The sequence below is a fragment of the Narcine bancroftii genome, chromosome 2 (genome assembly GCF_036971445.1).
Source record: "Narcine bancroftii isolate sNarBan1 chromosome 2, sNarBan1.hap1, whole genome shotgun sequence".
In the NCBI taxonomy this organism is placed as follows: domain Eukaryota; kingdom Metazoa; phylum Chordata; class Chondrichthyes; order Torpediniformes; family Narcinidae; genus Narcine; species Narcine bancroftii.
Window position 1 is genome coordinate 213,741,778 of NC_091470.1, and position 24,665 is coordinate 213,766,442.

Below are 24,665 nucleotides of genomic sequence, written 5' to 3' on the forward strand. Positions count from 1 at the left end.
TGCATTACAATAATCTGGGAATATAACGGAATGTTTTGACTCAGCACACACAACTTGCATTAGAATTTACTTGGAATAGAAAAGCATGTTTTGACTCAGCACACACAAGATGTGCATAAGAAAATACTTATAATAGATAGGAATGTTTTGATACAGCACACACAACATGTGCATCAGAAAATACTTGGAATAGAAAGGAATGTTTTGACTCAGCCCACACAACATATGCATTAGAATATACTTGGAATAGAAAGGAATGTTTTGACCCAGAACAAGAATGAAGAGTATTAGAATATACTTGAAATAGAAAGGAATGTTTTGACTCAGCACCAACAACATATGAATTAGAATATACAAGGAATATTAAGGAATATTTTGACATAGCACACACCACATGTCCATTAGAATATACTTGGAATAGAAAGGAATGTTTTAACTCAGCACACACAATATGTGCATCAGAAAATACTTAGAATAGAAAGGTATGTTTTTACTCAGCGCACACACAATATGTGCTTTAGAATATACTTGGAATATGATGGAATGTTTTGACTCAGCACAAACAACATGTGAATTAGAATATACAAGGAATATTAAGGAATATTTTGACTTAGCACACACAACATGTGGATCGGAATATACTCAGAATAGAAAGGAGAGTATTGACTCAGCACACACCACATATGCATTAGAATATACTTGGAATAGAAAGGAATGTTTTGACCCAGAACAAGAAGGAAGTGTATTGGAATATACTTGGAATAGAAAGGAATGTTTTGACTCAGCACACATAACATGTGCATCAGAAAATACTTTGAATAGAAAGGAATATTTTGACTCAGCACTCACAACATGTGCATTAGAATTTTAATGAAATATTAAGGAATATTTTGACTCAGCACACACAACATTTGCATTAGAATATACTTGGAATACAATGGAATGTTTTGACACAGCACACACAAGATGTGCATCAGAATATACTTGGAATAGTAAGGAATGTTTTGTCTCAGCACACAAAACAAGGTTATACGAATCTACTTGGAATAGAAAGGAATGTGTTGACTCAGCACAGACAACATGTGCATTAGAATATACTTGGAATAGAAAGGAATGTTTTGACTCAGCACACACCACATGTGCTTTAGAATATTCTTGGAATATCAATAAATATTTTGACGCAGCACACACAAGATGTGCATTGGAAAATACTTGGAATAGAAAGGAATGTTTTGACTCAGCACACACCACATGTGCATTAGAATATTCTGGGAATTGAAACGTATGTTTTGACTCAGCACAAACAACATGTGAATTAGAATATACAAGGAATATTAAGGAATATTTTGACTTAGCACACACCACCTGTGCATTACAATAATCTGGGAATAGAAAAGAAAGTTTTGACTCAGCACACACAACATGTGCATAAGAAAATACTTGGAATAGAAAGGAATGTTTTGACTCAGCACAAACAACATGTGAATTAGAATATACAAGGAATATTAAGGAATATTTTGACTTGGCACACACCACCTGTGCATTACAATAATCTGGGAATATAACGGAATGTTTTGACTCAGCACACACAACTTGCATTAGAATTTACTTGGAATAGAAAAGCATGTTTTGACTCAGCACACACAAGATGTGCATAAGAAAATACTTATAATAGATAGGAATGTTTTGATACAGCACACACAACATGTGCATCAGAAAATACTTGGAATAGAAAGGAATGTTTTGACTCAGCCCACACAACATATGCATTAGAATATACTTGGAATAGAAAGGAATGTTTTGACCCAGAACAAGAATGAAGAGTATTAGAATATACTTGAAATAGAAAGGAATGTTTTGACTCAGCACCAACAACATATGAATTAGAATATACAAGGAATATTAAGGAATATTTTGACATAGCACACACCACATGTCCATTAGAATATACTTGGAATAGAAAGGAATGTTTTGACTCAGCACACACAACATGTGCATCAGAAAATACTTAGAATAGAAAGGTATGTTTTTACTCAGCGCACACACAATATGTGCTTTAGAATATACTTGGAATATGATGGAATGTTTTGACTCAGCACAAACAACATGTGAATTAGAATATACAAGGACTATTAAGGAATATTTTGACTTAGCACACACCACCTCTGCATTAGAATATTCTGGGAATAGAAAGGAATGTTTTTACTCAGCACACACAATATGTGGATCGTAATATACTCAGAATAGAAAGGAAAGTATTGTCTCAGCACACACCAAATATGCATTAGAATATACTTGGAATAGAAAGGAATATTTTGACCCAGAACAAGAAGGAAGTGTATTGGAATATACTTGGAATAGAAAGTAATGTTTTGACTCAGGACACACAAGATGTGTATTAGAATATACGTGGAATAGAAAGGAATGTTTTGACTCAGCACACACAACATGTGGATCGGAATATACTCAGAATAGAAAGGAAAGTATTGACTCAGCACACACCACATATGCATTTGAATATACTTGGAATAGAAAGGAATGTTTTTACTCAGGGCACACACAATATTTGCATTAGAATATACTTGGAATACGATGGAATGTTTTGACTCAGGACACACAACATGTGCATCAGAAAATACTTGGAATAGAAAAAAATGTTTTGACTCAGCACATACAACATGTGCATTTGAATGTACAATGAATATTAAGGAATATTTTGACTCAGCACACACAACATGTGCATTAGAATATTCTGGAAATAGAAAGGAATGTTTTGACACAGCACACACAACATGTGCATTAGATAGAATATACGTGGAATAGAAAGGTATGTTTTGACTCAGAACACACAACATGTGCATCAGAATATACTCAGAATAGAAAGGAAAGTATTGACTCAGCACACACCACATATGCATTAGAATATACTTGGAATAGAAAGGAATGTTTTGACGCAGAACAAGAAGGAAGTGTATTAGAATATACTTAAAATAGAAAGGAATGTTTTGACTCAGCACACACCACATATGCATTAGAATATACTTGGAATAGAAAGGAATGTTTTGACTCAGCACACACAACATGTGCATCAGAAAATACTTGGATTAGGAAGGAATGTTTTGACTCAGCACACACAACATGTGCATTAGAATATACAAGTAATATTAAGGAATATTTTGACTCAGCACACACAACATGTGCATTAGAATATGCATGGAATAGAAAGGAATGTTTTGACTCAGCACACACAACATGTGCATTAGATAGAATATACTTGGAAATGAAAGGAATGTTTTGACTCAGTAAATACAACACGTGCATCGGAATATACTCAGAATAGAAAGGAAAATATTGACTAAACACACACCACATTTGCATTGGAATATACTTGGAATAGAAATGAATGTTTTGACCCAGAACAAGAAGGAAGTGTATTTGAATATACTTGGAATAGAAAGGAATGTTTTGACTCAACACAAACAACATGTGAATTAGAATATACAAGGAATATTAAGGAATATTTTGACATAGCACACACCACATGTGCATTAGAATATACTTGGAATAGAAAGGAATGTTTTGACCCAGAACAAGAAGGAAATGTATTGGAATATACTTGGAATAGAAAGGAATGTTTTGACTCAGCACACACAATATGTGCTTTAGAATATACTTGGAATACAATGGAATGTTTTGACTCAGGACACACAAGATGTGCATTAGAATATACGTGCAATAGAAAGGAATGTTTTGACTCAGCACACACAATATGTGCATCAGAAAATACTTAGAATAGAAAGGTATGTTTTTACTCAGCGCACACACAATATGTACTTTAGAATATACTTGGAATATGATGGAATGTTTTGACTCAGCACAAACAACATGTGAATTAGAATATACAAGGAATATTAAGGAATATTTTGACTTAGCACACACAACATGTGGATCGGAATATACTCAGAATAGAAAGGAGAGTATTGACTCAGCACACACCACATATGCATTAGAATATACTTGGAATAGAAAGGAATGTTTTGACCCAGAACAAGAAGGAAGTGTATTGGAATATACTTGGAATAGAAAGGAATGTTTTGACTCAGCACACACAACATGTGCATTAGAATTTTAATGAAATATTAAGGAATATTTTGACTCAGCACACACAACATTTGCATTAGAATATACTTGGAATACAATGGAATGTTTTGACACAGCACACACAAGATGTGCATCAGAATATACTTGGAATAGTAAGGAATGTTTTGTCTCAGCACACAAAACAAGGTTATACGAATCTACTTGGAATAGAAAGGAATGTGTTGACTCAGCACAGACAACATGTGCATTAGAATATACTTGGAATAGAAAGGAATGTTTTGACTCAGCACACACCACATGTGCTTTAGAATATTCTTGGAATATCAATAAATATTTTGACGCAGCACACACAAGATGTGCATTGGAAAATACTTGGAATAGAAAGGAATGTTTTGACTCAGCACACACCACATGTGCATTAGAATATTCTGGGAATAGAAACGTATGTTTTGACTCAGCACAAACAACATGTGAATTAGAATATACAAGGAATATTAAGGAATATTTTGACTTAGCACACACCACCTGTGCATTACAATAATCTGGGAATAGAAAAGAAAGTTTTGACTCAGCACACACAACATGTGCATAAGAAAATACTTGGAATAGAAAGGAATGTTTTGACTCAGCACAAACAACATGTGAATTAGAATATACAAGGAATATTAAGGAATATTTTGACTTAGCACACACCACCTGTGCATTACAATAATCTGGGAATATAACGGAATGTTTTGACTCAGCACACACAACTTGCATTAGAATTTACTTGGAATAGAAAAGCATGTTTTGACTCAGCACACACAAGATGTGCATAAGAAAATACTTATAATAGATAGGAATGTTTTGATACAGCACACACAACATGTGCATCAGAAAATACTTGGAATAGAAAGGAATGTTTTGACTCAGCCCACACAACATCTGCATTAGAATATACAAGGAATATTAAGGAATATTTTGATTCAGCACACACAACATGTGCATTAGAATATGCATGGAATAGAAAGGAAAGTTTTGACTCAGCACACACCACATATGCATTAGAATATACTTGGAATAGAAAGGAATGTTTTGACCCAGAACAAGAATGAAGAGTATTAGAATATACTTGAAATAGAAAGGAATGTTTTGACTCAGCACCAACAACATATGAATTAGAATATACAAGGAATATTAAGGAATATTTTGACATAGCACACACCACATGTGCATTAGAATATACTTGGAATAGAAAGGAATGTTTTGACTCAGCACACACAACATGTGCATCAGAAAATACTTAGAATAGAAAGGTATGTTTTTACTAAGCGCACACACAATATGTGCTTTAGAATATACTTGGAATATGATGGAATGTTTTGACTCAGCACAAACAACATGTGAATTAGAATATACAAGGAATATTAAGGAATATTTTGACTTAGCACACACCACCTCTGCATTAGAATATTCTGGGAATAGAAAGGAATGTTTTTACTCAGCACACAATATGTGGATCGTAATATACTCAGAATAGAAAGGAAAGTATTGACTCAGCACACACCAAATATGCATTAGAATATACTTGGAATAGAAAGGAATATTTTGACCCAGAACAAGAAGGAAGTGTATTGGAATATACTTGGAATAGAAAGTAATGTTTTGACTCAGGACACACAAGATGTGTATTAGAATATACGTGGAATAGAAAGGAATGTTTTGACTCAGCACACACAACATGTGGATCGGAATATACTCAGAATAGAAAGGAAAGTATTGACTCAGCACACACCACATATGCATTTGAATATACTTGGAATAGAAAGGAATGTTTTTACTCAGGGCACACACAATATTTGCATTAGAATATACTTGGAATACGATGGAATGTTTTGACTCAGGACACACAAGATGTGCATTAGAATATACGTGGAATAGAAAGGAATATTTTGACTCAGCACACACAACATGTGGATCGGAATATACTCAGAATAGAAAGGAGAGTATTGACTCAGCACACACCACATATGCATTAGAATATACTTGGAATAGAAAGGAATGTTTTGACCCAGAACAAGAAGGAAGTGTATTGGAATATACTTGGGTTAGAAAGGAATGTTTTGACTCAGCACACACAACATGTGCATCAGAAAATACATGGAATAGAAAGGAATATTTTGACTCAGCACTCACAACATGTGCATTAGAATTTTAATGAAATATTAAGGAATATTTTGACTCAGCACACACAACATTTGCATTAGAATATACTTGGAATACAATGGAATGTTTTGACACAGCACACACAAGATGTGCATCAGAATATACTTGGAATAGTAAGGAATGTTTTGTCTCAGCACACAAAACAAGGTTATACGAAGCTACTTGGAATAGAAAGGAATGTGTTGACTCAGCACAGACAACATGTGCATTAGAATATACTTGGAATACAAAGGAATGTTTTGACTCAGCACACACCACATGTGCTTTAGAATATTCTTGGAATATCAATAAATATTTTGACGCAGCACACACAAGATGTGCATTGGAAAATACTTGGAATAGAAAGGAATGTTTTGACTCAGCACACACCACATGTGCATTAGAATATTCTGGGAATAGAAACGTATGTTTTGACTCAGCACAAACAACATGTGAATTAGAATATACAAGGAATATTAAGGAATATTTTGACTTAGCACACACCACCTGTGCATTACAATAATCTGGGAAAAGAAAAGAAAGTTTTGACTCAGCACACACAACATGTGCATAAGAAAATACTTGGAATAGAAAGGAATGTTCTGACTCAGCACAAACAACATGTGAATTAGAATATACAAGGAATATTAAGGAATATTTTGACTTAGCACACACCACCTGTGCATTACAATAATCTGGGAATATAACGGAATGTTTTGACTCAGCACACACAACTTGCATTAGAATTTACTTGGAATAGAAAAGCATGTTTTGACTCAGCACACACAAGATGTGCATAAGAAAATACTTATAATAGATAGGAATGTTTTGATACAGCACACACAACATGTGCATCAGAAAATACTTGGAATAGAAAGGAATGTTTTGACTCAGCCCACACATCATCTGCATTAGAATATAGAAGGAATATTAAGGAATATTTTGATTCAGCACACACAACATGTGCATTAGAATATGCATGGAATAGAAAGGAAAGTTTTGACTCAGCACACACCACATATGCATTAGAATATACTTGGAATAGAAAGGAATGTTTTGACCCAGAACAAGAATGAAGAGTATTAGAATATACTTGAAATAGAAAGGAATGTTTTGACTCAGCACCAACAACATATGAATTAGAATATACAAGGAATATTAAGGAATATTTTGACATAGCACACACCACATGTGCATTAGAATATACTTGGAATAGAAAGGAATGTTTTGACTCAGCACACACAACATGTGCATCAGAAAATACTTAGAATAGAAAGGTATGTTTTTACTCAGCGCACACACAATATGTGCTTTAGAATATACTTGGAATATGATGGAATGTTTTGACTCAGCACAAACAACATGTGAATTAGAATATACAAGGAATATTAAGGAATATTTTGACTTAGCACACACCACCTCTGCATTAGAATATTCTGGGAATAGAAAGGAATGTTTTTACTCAGCACACACAATATGTGGATCGTAATATACTCAGAATAGAAAGGAAAGTATTGACTCAGCACACACCAAATATGCATTAGAATATACTTGGAATAGAAAGGAATATTTTGACCCAGAACAAGAAGGAAGTGTATTGGAATATACTTGGAATAGAAAGTAGTGTTTTGACTCAGGACACACAAGATGTGTATTAGAATATACGTGGAATAGAAAGGAATGTTTTGACTCAGCACACACAACATGTGGATCGGAATATACTCAGAATAGAAAAGAAAGTATTGACTCAGCACACACCACATATGCATTTGAATATACTTGGAATAGAAAGGAATGTTTTTACTCAGGGCACACACAATATTTGCATTAGAATATACTTGGAATACGATGGAATGTTTTGACTCAGGACACACAACATGTGCATCAGAAAATACTTGGAATAGAAAAAAATGTTTTGACTCAGCACATACAACATGTGCATTTGAATGTACAATGAATATTAAGGAATATTTTGACTCAGCACACACAACATGTGCATTAGAATATTCTGGAAATAGAAAGGAATGTTTTGACACAGCACACACAACATGTGCATTAGATAGAATATACGTGGAATAGAAAGGTATGTTTTGACTCAGAACACACAACATGTGCATCAGAATATACTCAGAATAGAAAGGAAAGTATTGACTCAGCACACACCACATATGCATTAGAATATACTTGGAATAGAAAGGAATGTTTTGACGCAGAACAAGAAGGAAGTGTATTAGAATATACTTAAAATAGAAAGGAATGTTTTGACTCAGCACAAACAACATATGAATTAGGATATACAAGGAATATTAAGGAATATTTTGACTTAGCACACACCACATGTGCATTAGAATATACTTGGAATAGAAAGGAATGTTTTGACCCAGTACAAGAAGGAATTGTATTGGAATTTACTTGGAATAGAAAGGAATGTTTTGTCTCAGCACACACAATATGTGCTTTAGAATATACTAGGAATACAATGGAATGTTTTGACTCAGGACACACAAGATGTGCATTAGAATATACGTGGAATAGAAAGGAATTTTTTGACTCAGCACACACAACATGTGGATCGGAATATACTCAGAATAGAAAGGAAAGTATTGATTCTGCACACACCACACATGCATTAGAATATACTTGGAATAGAAAGGAATGTTTTGACTCAGCACACACAACATGTGCATCAGAAAATACTTGGAATAGAAAGGAATATTTTGACTCAGCACTCAAAACATGTGCATTAGAATATACAAGGAATATTAAGGAATTTTTTGATTCAGCACACACAAAATGTGGATTAGAATATGAGTGGAATAGAAAGGATTGTTTTGACTCAGCACACACCACATGTGCATTAGAATATTCTGGGAATAGAAAGGTATGTTCTGACTCAGCACACACAACATGTGCATTAGATAGAATATACTTGGAATAGAAAGGAATGTTTTGACTCAGCAAACACAACATGCGCATCGGAATATACTCAGAATAGAAAGGAAAGTATTGACTCAACACACACCACATATGCATTAGAATATATTTGAAATAGAAATGAATGTTTTGACCCAGAACAAGAAGGAAGTGTATTTGAATATACTTGGAATAGAAAGGAATGTTTTGACACAACACAAACAACATGTGAATTAGAATATACAAGGAATATTAAGGAATATTTTGACTTAGCACACACCACATGTGCATTAAAATATACTTGGAATAGAAAGGAATGTTTTGACCCAGAACAAGAAGGAAGTGTATTGGAATATACTTGGAATAGAAAGGAATGTTTTGACTCAGCACACACAATATGTGCTTTAGAATATACTAGGAATACAATGGAATGTTTTGACTCAGGACACACAAGATGTGCATTAGAATATACGTGGAATAGAAAGGAATTTTTTGACTTAGCACACACCACATATGCATTAAAATATACTTGGAATAGATAGGAATGTTTGACCCAGAACAAGAAGGAAGTGTATTGGAATATACTTGGAATAGAAAGGAATGTTTTGACTCAGCACACACAACATGTGCATCAGAAAATACTTGGAATATAAAGGAATATTTTGACTCAGCACTCACAACATGTGCATTAGAATTTTAAAGAAATATTAAGGAATATTTTGACTCAGCACACACAACATGTGCATTCGAATATGCATGGAATAGAAAGGAATGTTTTGACTCAGCACACACCACATGTGCATTAGAATATACTTGGAATACAATGCAATGTTTTGACACAGCACACACAAGATGTGCATCAGAATATACTTGGAATAGAAAGGAATGTTTTGTCTCAGCACACAAAACAAGGTTATTCGAATCTACTTGGAATAGAAAGGAATGTTTTGACTCAGCACACACCACATGTGCTTTATAATATTCTTGGTATATCAATAAATATTTTGACGCAGCACACACAAGATGTGCATTGGAAAATACTTGGAATAGAAAGGAATGTTTTGACTCAGCACACACCACATATGCATTAGAATATACTTGGAATAGAAAGGAATGTTTTGACCCAGAACAAGAAGGAAGTGTATTGGAAAATACTTGGAATAGAAAGGAATGTTTTGACTCAGCACACACAACATGTGCATCAGAAAATACTTGGATTAGGAAGGAATGTTTTGACTCAGCACACACAACATGTGCATTAGAATATACAAGTAATATTAAGGAATATTTTGACTCAGCACACACAACATGTGCATTAGAATATGCATGGAATAGAAAGGAATGTTTTGACTCAGCACACACAACATGTGCATTAGATAGAATATACTTGGAATAGAAAGGAATGTTTTGACTCAGTAAATACAACACGTGCATCGGAATATACTCAGAATAGAAAGGAAAATATTGACTCAACACACACCACATTTGCATTGGAATATACTTGGAATAGAAAGGAATGTTTTGACCCAGAACAAGAAGGAAATGTATTGGAATATACTTGGAATAGAAAGGAATGTTTTGACTCAGCACACACAATATGTGCTTTAGAATATACTTGGAATACAATGGAATGTTTTGACTCAGGACACACAAGATGTGCATTAGAATATACGTGCAATAGAAAGGAATGTTTTGACTCAGCACACACAATATGTGCATCAGAAAATACTTGGAATAGAAAGGAATATTTTGACTCAGCACTCAAAACATGTGCATTAGAATATACAAGGAATATTAAGGAATATTTTGACTTAGCACACACCACCTGTGCATTACAATAATCTGGGAATAGAAAAGAAAGTTTTGACTCAGCACACACAACATGTGCATAAGAAAATACTTGGAATAGAAAGGAATGTTTTGACTCAGCACAAACAACATGTGAATTAGAATATACAAGGAATATTAAGGAATATTTTGACTCAGCACACACAACATTTGCATTAGAATATACTTGGAATACAATGGAATGTTTTGACACAGCACACACAAGATGTGCATCAGAATATACTTGGAATAGTAAGGAATGTTTTGTCTCAGCACACAAAACAAGGTTATACGAATCTACTTGGAATAGAAAGGAATGTGTTGACTCAGCACAGACAACATGTGCATTAGAATATACTTGGAATAGAAAGGAATGTTTTGACTCAGCACACACCACATGTGCTTTAGAATATTCTTGGAATATCAATAAATATTTTGACGCAGCACACACAAGATGTGCATTGGAAAATACTTGGAATAGAAAGGAATGTTTTGACTCAGCACACACCACATGTGCATTAGAATATTCTGGGAATAGAAACGTATGTTTTGACTCAGCACAAACAACATGTGAATTAGAATATACAAGGAATATTAAGGAATATTTTGACTTAGCACACACCACCTGTGCATTACAATAATCTGGGAATAGAAAAGAAAGTTTTGACTCAGCACACACAACATGTGCATAAGAAAATACTTGGAATAGAAAGGAATGTTTTGACTCAGCACAAACAACATGTGAATTAGAATATACAAGGAATATTAAGGAATATTTTGACTTAGCACACACCACCTGTGCATTACAATAATCTGGGAATATAACGGAATGTTTTGACTCAGCACACACAACTTGCATTAGAATTTACTTGGAATAGAAAAGCATGTTTTGACTCAGCACACACAAGATGTGCATAAGAAAATACTTATAATAGATAGGAATGTTTTGATACAGCACACACAACATGTGCATCAGAAAATACTTGGAATAGAAAGGAATGTTTTGACTCAGCCCACACAACATCTGCATTAGAATATACAAGGAATATTAAGGAATATTTTGATTCAGCACACACAACATGTGCATTAGAATATGCATGGAATAGAAAGGAAAGTTTTGACTCAGCACACACCACATATGCATTAGAATATACTTGGAATAGAAAGGAATGTTTTGACCCAGAACAAGAATGAAGAGTATTAGAATATACTTGAAATAGAAAGGAATGTTTTGACTCAGCACCAACAACATATGAATTAGAATATACAAGGAATATTAAGGAATATTTTGACATAGCACACACCACATGTGCATTAGAATATACTTGGAATAGAAAGGAATGTTTTGACTCAGCACACACAACATGTGCATCAGAAAATACTTAGAATAGAAAGGTATGTTTTTACTAAGCGCACACACAATATGTGCTTTAGAATATACTTGGAATATGATGGAATGTTTTGACTCAGCACAAACAACATGTGAATTAGAATATACAAGGAATATTAAGGAATATTTTGACTTAGCACACACCACCTCTGCATTAGAATATTCTGGGAATAGAAAGGAATGTTTTTACTCAGCACACAATATGTGGATCGTAATATACTCAGAATAGAAAGGAAAGTATTGACTCAGCACACACCAAATATGCATTAGAATATACTTGGAATAGAAAGGAATATTTTGACCCAGAACAAGAAGGAAGTGTATTGGAATATACTTGGAATAGAAAGTAATGTTTTGACTCAGGACACACAAGATGTGTATTAGAATATACGTGGAATAGAAAGGAATGTTTTGACTCAGCACACACAACATGTGGATCGGAATATACTCAGAATAGAAAGGAAAGTATTGACTCAGCACACACCACATATGCATTTGAATATACTTGGAATAGAAAGGAATGTTTTTACTCAGGGCACACACAATATTTGCATTAGAATATACTTGGAATACGATGGAATGTTTTGACTCAGGACACACAAGATGTGCATTAGAATATACGTGGAATAGAAAGGAATATTTTGACTCAGCACACACAACATGTGGATCGGAATATACTCAGAATAGAAAGGAGAGTATTGACTCAGCACACACCACATATGCATTAGAATATACTTGGAATAGAAAGGAATGTTTTGACCCAGAACAAGAAGGAAGTGTATTGGAATATACTTGGGTTAGAAAGGAATGTTTTGACTCAGCACACACAACATGTGCATCAGAAAATACATGGAATAGAAAGGAATATTTTGACTCAGCACTCACAACATGTGCATTAGAATTTTAATGAAATATTAAGGAATATTTTGACTCAGCACACACAACATTTGCATTAGAATATACTTGGAATACAATGGAATGTTTTGACACAGCACACACAAGATGTGCATCAGAATATACTTGGAATAGTAAGGAATGTTTTGTCTCAGCACACAAAACAAGGTTATACGAAGCTACTTGGAATAGAAAGGAATGTGTTGACTCAGCACAGACAACATGTGCATTAGAATATACTTGGAATACAAAGGAATGTTTTGACTCAGCACACACCACATGTGCTTTAGAATATTCTTGGAATATCAATAAATATTTTGACGCAGCACACACAAGATGTGCATTGGAAAATACTTGGAATAGAAAGGAATGTTTTGACTCAGCACACACCACATGTGCATTAGAATATTCTGGGAATAGAAACGTATGTTTTGACTCAGCACAAACAACATGTGAATTAGAATATACAAGGAATATTAAGGAATATTTTGACTTAGCACACACCACCTGTGCATTACAATAATCTGGGAAAAGAAAAGAAAGTTTTGACTCAGCACACACAACATGTGCATAAGAAAATACTTGGAATAGAAAGGAATGTTCTGACTCAGCACAAACAACATGTGAATTAGAATATACAAGGAATATTAAGGAATATTTTGACTTAGCACACACCACCTGTGCATTACAATAATCTGGGAATATAACGGAATGTTTTGACTCAGCACACACAACTTGCATTAGAATTTACTTGGAATAGAAAAGCATGTTTTGACTCAGCACACACAAGATGTGCATAAGAAAATACTTATAATAGATAGGAATGTTTTGATACAGCACACACAACATGTGCATCAGAAAATACTTGGAATAGAAAGGAATGTTTTGACTCAGCCCACACATCATCTGCATTAGAATATAGAAGGAATATTAAGGAATATTTTGATTCAGCACACACAACATGTGCATTAGAATATGCATGGAATAGAAAGGAAAGTTTTGACTCAGCACACACCACATATGCATTAGAATATACTTGGAATAGAAAGGAATGTTTTGACCCAGAACAAGAATGAAGAGTATTAGAATATACTTGAAATAGAAAGGAATGTTTTGACTCAGCACCAACAACATATGAATTAGAATATACAAGGAATATTAAGGAATATTTTGACATAGCACACACCACATGTGCATTAGAATATACTTGGAATAGAAAGGAATGTTTTGACTCAGCACACACAACATGTGCATCAGAAAATACTTAGAATAGAAAGGTATGTTTTTACTCAGCGCACACACAATATGTGCTTTAGAATATACTTGGAATATGATGGAATGTTTTGACTCAGCACAAACAACATGTGAATTAGAATATACAAGGAATATTAAGGAATATTTTGACTTAGCACACACCACCTCTGCATTAGAATATTCTGGGAATAGAAAGGAATGTTTTTACTCAGCACACACAATATGTGGATCGTAATATACTCAGAATAGAAAGGAAAGTATTGACTCAGCACACACCAAATATGCATTAGAATATACTTGGAATAGAAAGGAATATTTTGACCCAGAACAAGAAGGAAGTGTATTGGAATATACTTGGAATAGAAAGTAGTGTTTTGACTCAGGACACACAAGATGTGTATTAGAATATACGTGGAATAGAAAGGAATGTTTTGACTCAGCACACACAACATGTGGATCGGAATATACTCAGAATAGAAAAGAAAGTATTGACTCAGCACACACCACATATGCATTTGAATATACTTGGAATAGAAAGGAATGTTTTTACTCAGGGCACACACAATATTTGCATTAGAATATACTTGGAATACGATGGAATGTTTTGACTCAGGACACACAACATGTGCATCAGAAAATACTTGGAATAGAAAAAAATGTTTTGACTCAGCACATACAACATGTGCATTTGAATGTACAATGAATATTAAGGAATATTTTGACTCAGCACACACAACATGTGCATTAGAATATTCTGGAAATAGAAAGGAATGTTTTGACACAGCACACACAACATGTGCATTAGATAGAATATACGTGGAATAGAAAGGTATGTTTTGACTCAGAACACACAACATGTGCATCAGAATATACTCAGAATAGAAAGGAAAGTATTGACTCAGCACACACCACATATGCATTAGAATATACTTGGAATAGAAAGGAATGTTTTGACGCAGAACAAGAAGGAAGTGTATTAGAATATACTTAAAATAGAAAGGAATGTTTTGACTCAGCACAAACAACATATGAATTAGGATATACAAGGAATATTAAGGAATATTTTGACTTAGCACACACCACATGTGCATTAGAATATACTTGGAATAGAAAGGAATGTTTTGACCCAGTACAAGAAGGAATTGTATTGGAATTTACTTGGAATAGAAAGGAATGTTTTGTCTCAGCACACACAATATGTGCTTTAGAATATACTAGGAATACAATGGAATGTTTTGACTCAGGACACACAAGATGTGCATTAGAATATACGTGGAATAGAAAGGAATTTTTTGACTCAGCACACACAACATGTGGATCGGAATATACTCAGAATAGAAAGGAAAGTATTGATTCTGCACACACCACACATGCATTAGAATATACTTGGAATAGAAAGGAATGTTTTGACTCAGCACACACAACATGTGCATCAGAAAATACTTGGAATAGAAAGGAATATTTTGACTCAGCACTCAAAACATGTGCATTAGAATATACAAGGAATATTAAGGAATTTTTTGATTCAGCACACACAAAATGTGGATTAGAATATGAGTGGAATAGAAAGGATTGTTTTGACTCAGCACACACCACATGTGCATTAGAATATTCTGGGAATAGAAAGGTATGTTCTGACTCAGCACACACAACATGTGCATTAGATAGAATATACTTGGAATAGAAAGGAATGTTTTGACTCAGCAAACACAACATGCGCATCGGAATATACTCAGAATAGAAAGGAAAGTATTGACTCAACACACACCACATATGCATTAGAATATATTTGAAATAGAAATGAATGTTTTGACCCAGAACAAGAAGGAAGTGTATTTGAATATACTTGGAATAGAAAGGAATGTTTTGACACAACACAAACAACATGTGAATTAGAATATACAAGGAATATTAAGGAATATTTTGACTTAGCACACACCACATGTGCATTAAAATATACTTGGAATAGAAAGGAATGTTTTGACCCAGAACAAGAAGGAAGTGTATTGGAATATACTTGGAATAGAAAGGAATGTTTTGACTCAGCACACACAATATGTGCTTTAGAATATACTAGGAATACAATGGAATGTTTTGACTCAGGACACACAAGATGTGCATTAGAATATACGTGGAATAGAAAGGAATTTTTTGACTTAGCACACACCACATATGCATTAAAATATACTTGGAATAGATAGGAATGTTTGACCCAGAACAAGAAGGAAGTGTATTGGAATATACTTGGAATAGAAAGGAATGTTTTGACTCAGCACACACAACATGTGCATCAGAAAATACTTGGAATATAAAGGAATATTTTGACTCAGCACTCACAACATGTGCATTAGAATTTTAAAGAAATATTAAGGAATATTTTGACTCAGCACACACAACATGTGCATTCGAATATGCATGGAATAGAAAGGAATGTTTTGACTCAGCACACACCACATGTGCATTAGAATATACTTGGAATACAATGCAATGTTTTGACACAGCACACACAAGATGTGCATCAGAATATACTTGGAATAGAAAGGAATGTTTTGTCTCAGCACACAAAACAAGGTTATTCGAATCTACTTGGAATAGAAAGGAATGTTTTGACTCAGCACACACCACATGTGCTTTATAATATTCTTGGTATATCAATAAATATTTTGACGCAGCACACACAAGATGTGCATTGGAAAATACTTGGAATAGAAAGGAATGTTTTGACTCAGCACACACCACATATGCATTAGAATATACTTGGAATAGAAAGGAATGTTTTGACCCAGAACAAGAAGGAAGTGTATTGGAAAATACTTGGAATAGAAAGGAATGTTTTGACTCAGCACACACAACATGTGCATCAGAAAATACTTGGATTAGGAAGGAATGTTTTGACTCAGCACACACAACATGTGCATTAGAATATACAAGTAATATTAAGGAATATTTTGACTCAGCACACACAACATGTGCATTAGAATATGCATGGAATAGAAAGGAATGTTTTGACTCAGCACACACAACATGTGCATTAGATAGAATATACTTGGAATAGAAAGGAATGTTTTGACTCAGTAAATACAACACGTGCATCGGAATATACTCAGAATAGAAAGGAAAATATTGACTCAACACACACCACATTTGCATTGGAATATACTTGGAATAGAAAGGAATGTTTTGACCCAGAACAAGAAGGAAATGTATTGGAATATACTTGGAATAGAAAGGAATGTTTTGACTCAGCACACACAATATGTGCTTTAGAATATACTTGGAATACAATGGAATGTTTTGACTCAGGACACACAAGATGTGCATTAGAATATACGTGCAATAGAAAGGAATGTTTTGACTCAGCACACACAATATGTGCATCAGAAAATACTTAGAATAGAAAGGTATGTTTTTACTCAGCGCACACACAATATGTACTTTAGAATATACTTGGAATATGATGGAATGTTTTGACTCAGCACAAACAACATGTGAATTAGAATATACAAGGAATATTAAGGAATATTTTGACTTAGCACACACAACATGTGGATCGGAATATACTCAGAATAGAAAGGAGAGTATTGACTCAGCACACACCACATATGCATTAGAATATACTTGGAATAGAAAGGAATGTTTTGACCCAGAACAAGAAGGAAGTGTATTGAAATATACTTGGAATAGAAAGGAATGTTTTGACTCAGCACACACAACATGTGCATCAGAAAATACTTGGAATAGAAAGGAATATTTTGACTTAGCACTCACAACATGTGCATTAGAATTTTAATGAAATATTAAGGAATATTTTGACTCAGCACACACAACATTTGCATTAGAATATACTTGGAATACAATGGAATGTTTTGACACAGCACACACAAGATGTGCATCAGAATATACTTGGAATAGTAAGGAATGTTTTGTCTCAGCACACAAAACAAGGTTATACGAATCTACTTGGAATAGAAAGGAATGTGTTGACTCAACACAGACAACATGTGCATTAGAATATACTTGGAAAAGAAAGGAATGTTTTGACTCAGCACACACCACATGTGCTTTAGAATATTCTTGGAATATCAATAAATATTTTGACGCAGCACACACAAGATGTGCATTGGAAAATACTTGGAATAGAAAGGAATGTTTTGACTCAGCACACACCACATGTGCATTAGAATATTCTGGGAATAGAAACGTATGTTTTGACTCAGCACATACAACATGTGCATCGGAATATACTCAGAATAGAAAGGAGAGTATTGACTCAGCACACACCACATATGCAATAGAATATACTTGGAATAGAAAGGAATGTTTTGACTCAGCACAAACAACATGTGAATTAGAATATACAAGGAATATTAAGGAATATTTTGACTTAGCACACACCACCTGTGCATTACAATAATCTGGGAATAGAAAGGAATGTTTTGACTCAGCACAAACAACATGTGAATTAGAATATACAAGGAATATTAAGGAATATTTTGACTTAGCACACACCACCTGTGCATTACAATAATCTGGGAATATAACGGAATGTTTTGACTCAGCACACACAACTTGCATTAGAATTTACTTGGAATAGAAAAGCATGTTTTGACTCAGCACACACAAGATGTGCATAAGAAAATACTTATAATAGATAGGAATGTTTTGATACAGCACACACAACATGTGCATCAGAAAATACTTGGAATAGAAAGGAATGTTTTGACTCAGCCCACACAACATCTGCATTAGAATATACAAGGAATATTAAGGAATATTTTGATTCAGCACACACAACATGTGCATTAGAATATGCATGGAATAGAAAGGAAAGTTTTGACTCAGCACACACCACATATGCATTAGAATATACTTGGAATAGAAAGGAATGTTTTGACCCAGAACAAGAATGAAGAGTATTAGAATATACTTGAAATAGAAAGGAATGTTTTGACTCAGCACCAACAACATATGAATTAGAATATACAAGGAATATTAAGGAATATTTTGACATAGCACACACCACATGTGCATTAGAATATACTTGGAATAGAAAGGAATGTTTTGACTCAGCACACACAACATGTGCATCAGAAAATACTTAGAATAGAAAGGTATGTTTTTACTCAGCGCACACACAATATGTGCTTTAGAATATACTTGGAATATGATGGAATGTTTTGACTCAGCACAAACAACATGTGAATTAGAATATACAAGGAATATTAAGGAATATTTTGACTTAGCACACACCACCTCTGCATTAGAATATTCTGGGAATAGAAAGGAATGTTTTTACTCAGCACACACAATATGTGGATCGTAATATACTCAGAATAGAAAGGAAAGTATTGACTCAGCACACACCAAATATGCATTAGAATATACTTGGAATAGAAAGGAATATTTTGACCCAGCGTACAGGAGAGTGTGACGGGAAGGTAAGGTCTTTTTAAAGACTCTTACTGGGGACAGAGCTTAGCAGTAGGGAGAGGAGAGGAGAGGAGAGGAGAGGAGAAGGACAGAAAAGAAAAGAGTCCGGGGCAGGTAAGAAAACTTTTTTAAAAGTTTCTTACCAGGGTCTGCGGGGAGGAGTCGGTGTCGGAGGCGGCCATTGGTCGAGCCAGCGTACAGGAGAGTGTGTAGGGGTTAATTGGTAAAAGGCCAATAAATAAGAGGGACAGCGAGCGGCCCAGCGAGTGAGTGGCCCAGTGAAGGAGTGGGACTTCCAGGCTTTGGCTCATCAGGCTTCGGCGAAAGCAGGCGGAGAGAAAGCTAAGATAGTCTTTATTACTACTTCATTGGGGTAAGGGATGAGTGTTAAGGCTGTGTGTTGTCGGGAGTGCCAGATGTGGGAGGTCCTGGAGTCTTCCAGACTCCCGGATGTCCATATCTGCACTAGGTGTGTCGAGTTGCAGATTGTCAGGGACCGTGTTAGGGAACTAGAGCTGCAGCTCGATGACCTCAGGCTGGTTAGGGAAACAGAGGTAGTCATAGACAGGAGTTACAGCCAGGTGGTCACGCCAGGGCCACGGGAGGATGAAAGGTGGGTAACTGTTAGGAGAGGGACAAAAGAACGTAAGGTGCCAGAGACGAGCCCTGTGAATGTAACCCTCAGCAATAAGTATGCCTCTTTGAGCACTGTTGAGGGGGACATCAAGGTTGGGGGGAGTGACAGTGGCTGTGCCTCCGGCACGAGGTCGGCCCCTGTAGCTCAGAAAGGGAGGGAAAGGAAGAGGAGGGCAATTGTGGTAGGAGACTCCATAGTTAAGAGGACAGATAGGGGATTCTGCGGACGCAGCAAGGAGAACCGGATGGTGGTTTGCCTCCCTGGTGCCAGGGTCCGAGATGTTGCTGCTCGTGTCCCAGATATCCTAAAGTGGGAGGGACAGGAGCCAGAGGTCGTGGTACATGTAGGTACCAATGACATAGGGAGAATTAGAGAAGAGGTCCTAAAAAGTGAGTACAGGCAGTTAGGTCGGGAGTTAAAAAGAAGGACCGCAAAGGGGGTAATCTCTGGATTACTCCCTGTGCCACGTGACAGTGTGAATAGAAATAGGATGAGGTGGAGGATTAACACGTGGCTGAAGGGGTGGAGTAAGGGGCAGGGTTTTAAGTTTCTGGATAACTGGGACCTTTTTTGGGGGAGATGTGACCTGTATAGTAAGGACGGGTTACACTTAAATCCCAGGGGGACCAGAATCCTGGCAGAGGTATTTGCTAGGGCTACTCAGGATCCTTTAAACTGGAATGGTTGGGGGGAGGGAACAAAATAGTACAGAGCAGTAAGGAGAAGGTTAGAATGAAAACAATGAAAGTTTGTAGTAAGTATTTGAATATGGATGGGCAGGTGATAGAGAAGGGAAATGCTCTGGAAGAAGATGAAGGGCAATTGTCAGGAAAAGTAAATAATGTTGTTCTTAAAGATGAGGGAAAACAGGGATTAAAAAATGGGAAATCCCTGAAATTCATATATTTTAATGCCAGGAGTATTGTAAAAAAGGTGGATGAGCTGAAGGTGTGGATTGATACTTGGAAGTATGATGTGGTAGCGATTAGTGAGACATGGTTGCAGGAGGGATGTGATTGGCAACTGAATATCCCTGGGTTTCGTTGTTTTAGGTGTGATAGAGTCGGAGGGGCAAGAGGAGGTGGGGTTGCATTGCTTGTCAGGGAAAATATTACAGCGGTGCCTAGGAAGGATAGATTAGAGGGCACATCCACGGAGGCTATTTGGGTGGAACTGAGGAGTAGGAAAGGAGAGGTTACACTTGTAGGGGTGTATTATAGACCACCCGGAGGGGACCGAGGCCTAGAGGAGCAAATCTGTAGGGAGATAGTAGATATTTGTGATAAGCACAGGGTTGTAATTATGGGAGATTTTAATTTTCCACATATAGATTGGGAAACACATTCTGTGAAAGGAATGGATGGGTTAGAGTTTGTGAAATGTGTGCAAGATAGTTTTTTACAACAATATGTAGAGGTGCCGACCAGAGAAGGAGCAGTGTTAGATCTACTGTTGGCAAATGGGATGGGTCAAGTGACGGAGGTTAGTGTTGGCGAGCACTTCGGGTCCAGTGATCATAATGCCATCAGCTTCAATGTCATTATGGAAAGAGAGAAATCAGGGCCAAGGATTGAGGTTTTTGATTGGGGAAAAGCTAGATTTGAGGAGATGCGAAAGGACTTGCAGGGTGTGCATTGGGACAATTTGTTTTATGGGCAGGATGTAGTAGAGAGATGGAAGTCTTTTAAAGATCAGATTTTGAGAGTGCAAAAGCTTTATGTTCCTGTTAGGTTAAAAGGAGGGGCAAAAGGTTTGAGAGAGCCGTGGTTTTCAAGGAATATTGGAAACTTGGTTCGAAGAAAAAGGGAGGCGTACATTAGATATAAGAAGCATGGAGTTAAGGAGATGTTTGAAAGATACATTGAATGTAAGAGGAATCTTAAGAGAGGAATTAGGAAAGCTAAAAGAAGGTACGAGAAAACTATGGCAAGCAGGGTGAAAACAAATCCAAAAGAGTTCTACAAATATGTTAATGGTAAGAGGAAAGCTAGAGACAAAATTGGTCCCTTAGAAAATCAGAGTGGAAAACTGTGTGTGGAACCTAGAGAAATGGGGGAGATATTGAACAGTTTCTTTTCTTCGGTATTCACTAAGGAGAAGGATATTGGGAGATGTGGGATAAAAAAAGCAAATTGGGTAAATATGGGGAATATAGAGATTACAAAAGGTGTAGTTTTAAGGCTTTTGAAGAATATAAAGGTGGATAAGTCTCCAGGACCAGACGGGATCTTCCCCAGGACATTGAGAGAAGTGAAGGAGGAAATAGCAGAGGCTCTGGCGGTAATTTTTCGAATGTCATTAGATATGGGGATAGTGCCGGAGGATTGGCGCATTGCGCATGTGGTTCCGTTATTTAAAAAGGGTTCAAGGAGGAAGCCTGGCAACTATCGGCCTGTAAGTTTGACGTCTGTGGTAGGTAAATTAATGGAGAAAATTCTTAGAGATAGTACTTATAAACATCTGGATAGACAGGGTCTGATCAGGAGTACTCAACATGGATTTGTGGGAGGAAGGTCATGTTTGACCAATCTGATTGAATTTTTTGAAGAGGTGACTAGGAATGTGGATGAGGGTAGCGCAGTGGATGTTGTCTATATGGACTTCAGTAAGGCCTTCGATAAGGTACCACATGGAAGGTTAGTTAGGAAGGTGCAGTCTTTAGGTATAAATTTTGAGATAGTCAAATGGATTGAACATTGGCTGAAAGGGAGAGGCCAGAGAGTGGTAGTGGATAATTGTCTGTCAGGTTGGAGGCCGGTGACCAGTGGTGTGCCTCAAGGATCTGTATTGGGCCCATTGTTGTTCGTTATATACATTAATGATCTAGATGATGGGGTGGTGAATTGGATTAGTAAATATGCAGACGATACTAAGATAGGTGGAATAGTGGATAATGAAGAAGGTTTTCTAGGATTGCAGAGGGATTTGGGCTGCTTAGAAAAGTGGGCTGAAAAATGGCAGATGGAATTTAATGCTGATAAGTGTGAGGTGCTTCATTTTGGTAAGAAGAATCAGAATAGGACATATGTGGTAAATGGGAGAGCATTGAGGAATACAGAAGAGCAGAAAGATTTAGGAGTGACGGTACATCGTTCCCTGAAGGTAGAAACTCACGTGAATAGGGTGGTGAAGAAGGCTTTTAGTATGCTGGCCTTTATCAATCATTGCATGGAATATAGGAGTTGGGAGGTGATGTTGAGATTGTATAAGACGTTGGTGCGGCCTAATTTGGAGTTCTGTGTGCAGTTCTGGTCGCCTAATTATAGGAAGGATATAAACAGAGTGGAGAGAGTGCAGAGAAGGTTTACCAGAATGTTGCCTGGGTTTAAGCATCTGGAGTATGGGGAGAGATTGGACAGATTGGGTCTTTATTCTTTGGAGCGTAGAAGGTTGAGAGGGGATTTGATAGAAGTATTTAAGATTATGAAAGGGATAGACAGAGTGGATGTGGATAGACTATTTCCGTTAAGAGGAGGAAAGATTAAAACAAGAGGACATGAGTTAAGAATTAAGGGGCAGAGGTTTAGAGGTAACATGAGGGGGAACTTCTTTACTCAGAGAGTGGTAGCTGTGTGGAATGATCTTCCGGGAGAAATAGTGGCGGCGGAGTCAATTGTATTATTTAAGAAAAGGTTGGACAGGTATATGGATGAGAGGAAGATGGAGGGTTATGGGCATTGTGCAGGGAGGTGGGATTAGAAAGGGGTGTTTGGTTCGGTGCGGACTAGAAGGGCCTAATGGCCTGTTTCCGTGCTGTAATTGTTATTATTATTATTAACAAGAAGGAAGTGTATTGGAATATACTTGGAATAGAAAGTAATGTTTTGACTCAGGACACACAAGATGTGTATTAGAATATACGTGGAATAGAAAGGAATGTTTTGACTCAGCACACACAACATGTGGATCGGAATATACTCAGAATAGAAAGGAAAGTATTGACTCAGCACACACCACATATGCATTTGAATATACTTGGAATAGAAAGGAATGTTTTTACTCAGGGCACACACAATATTTGCATTAGAATATACT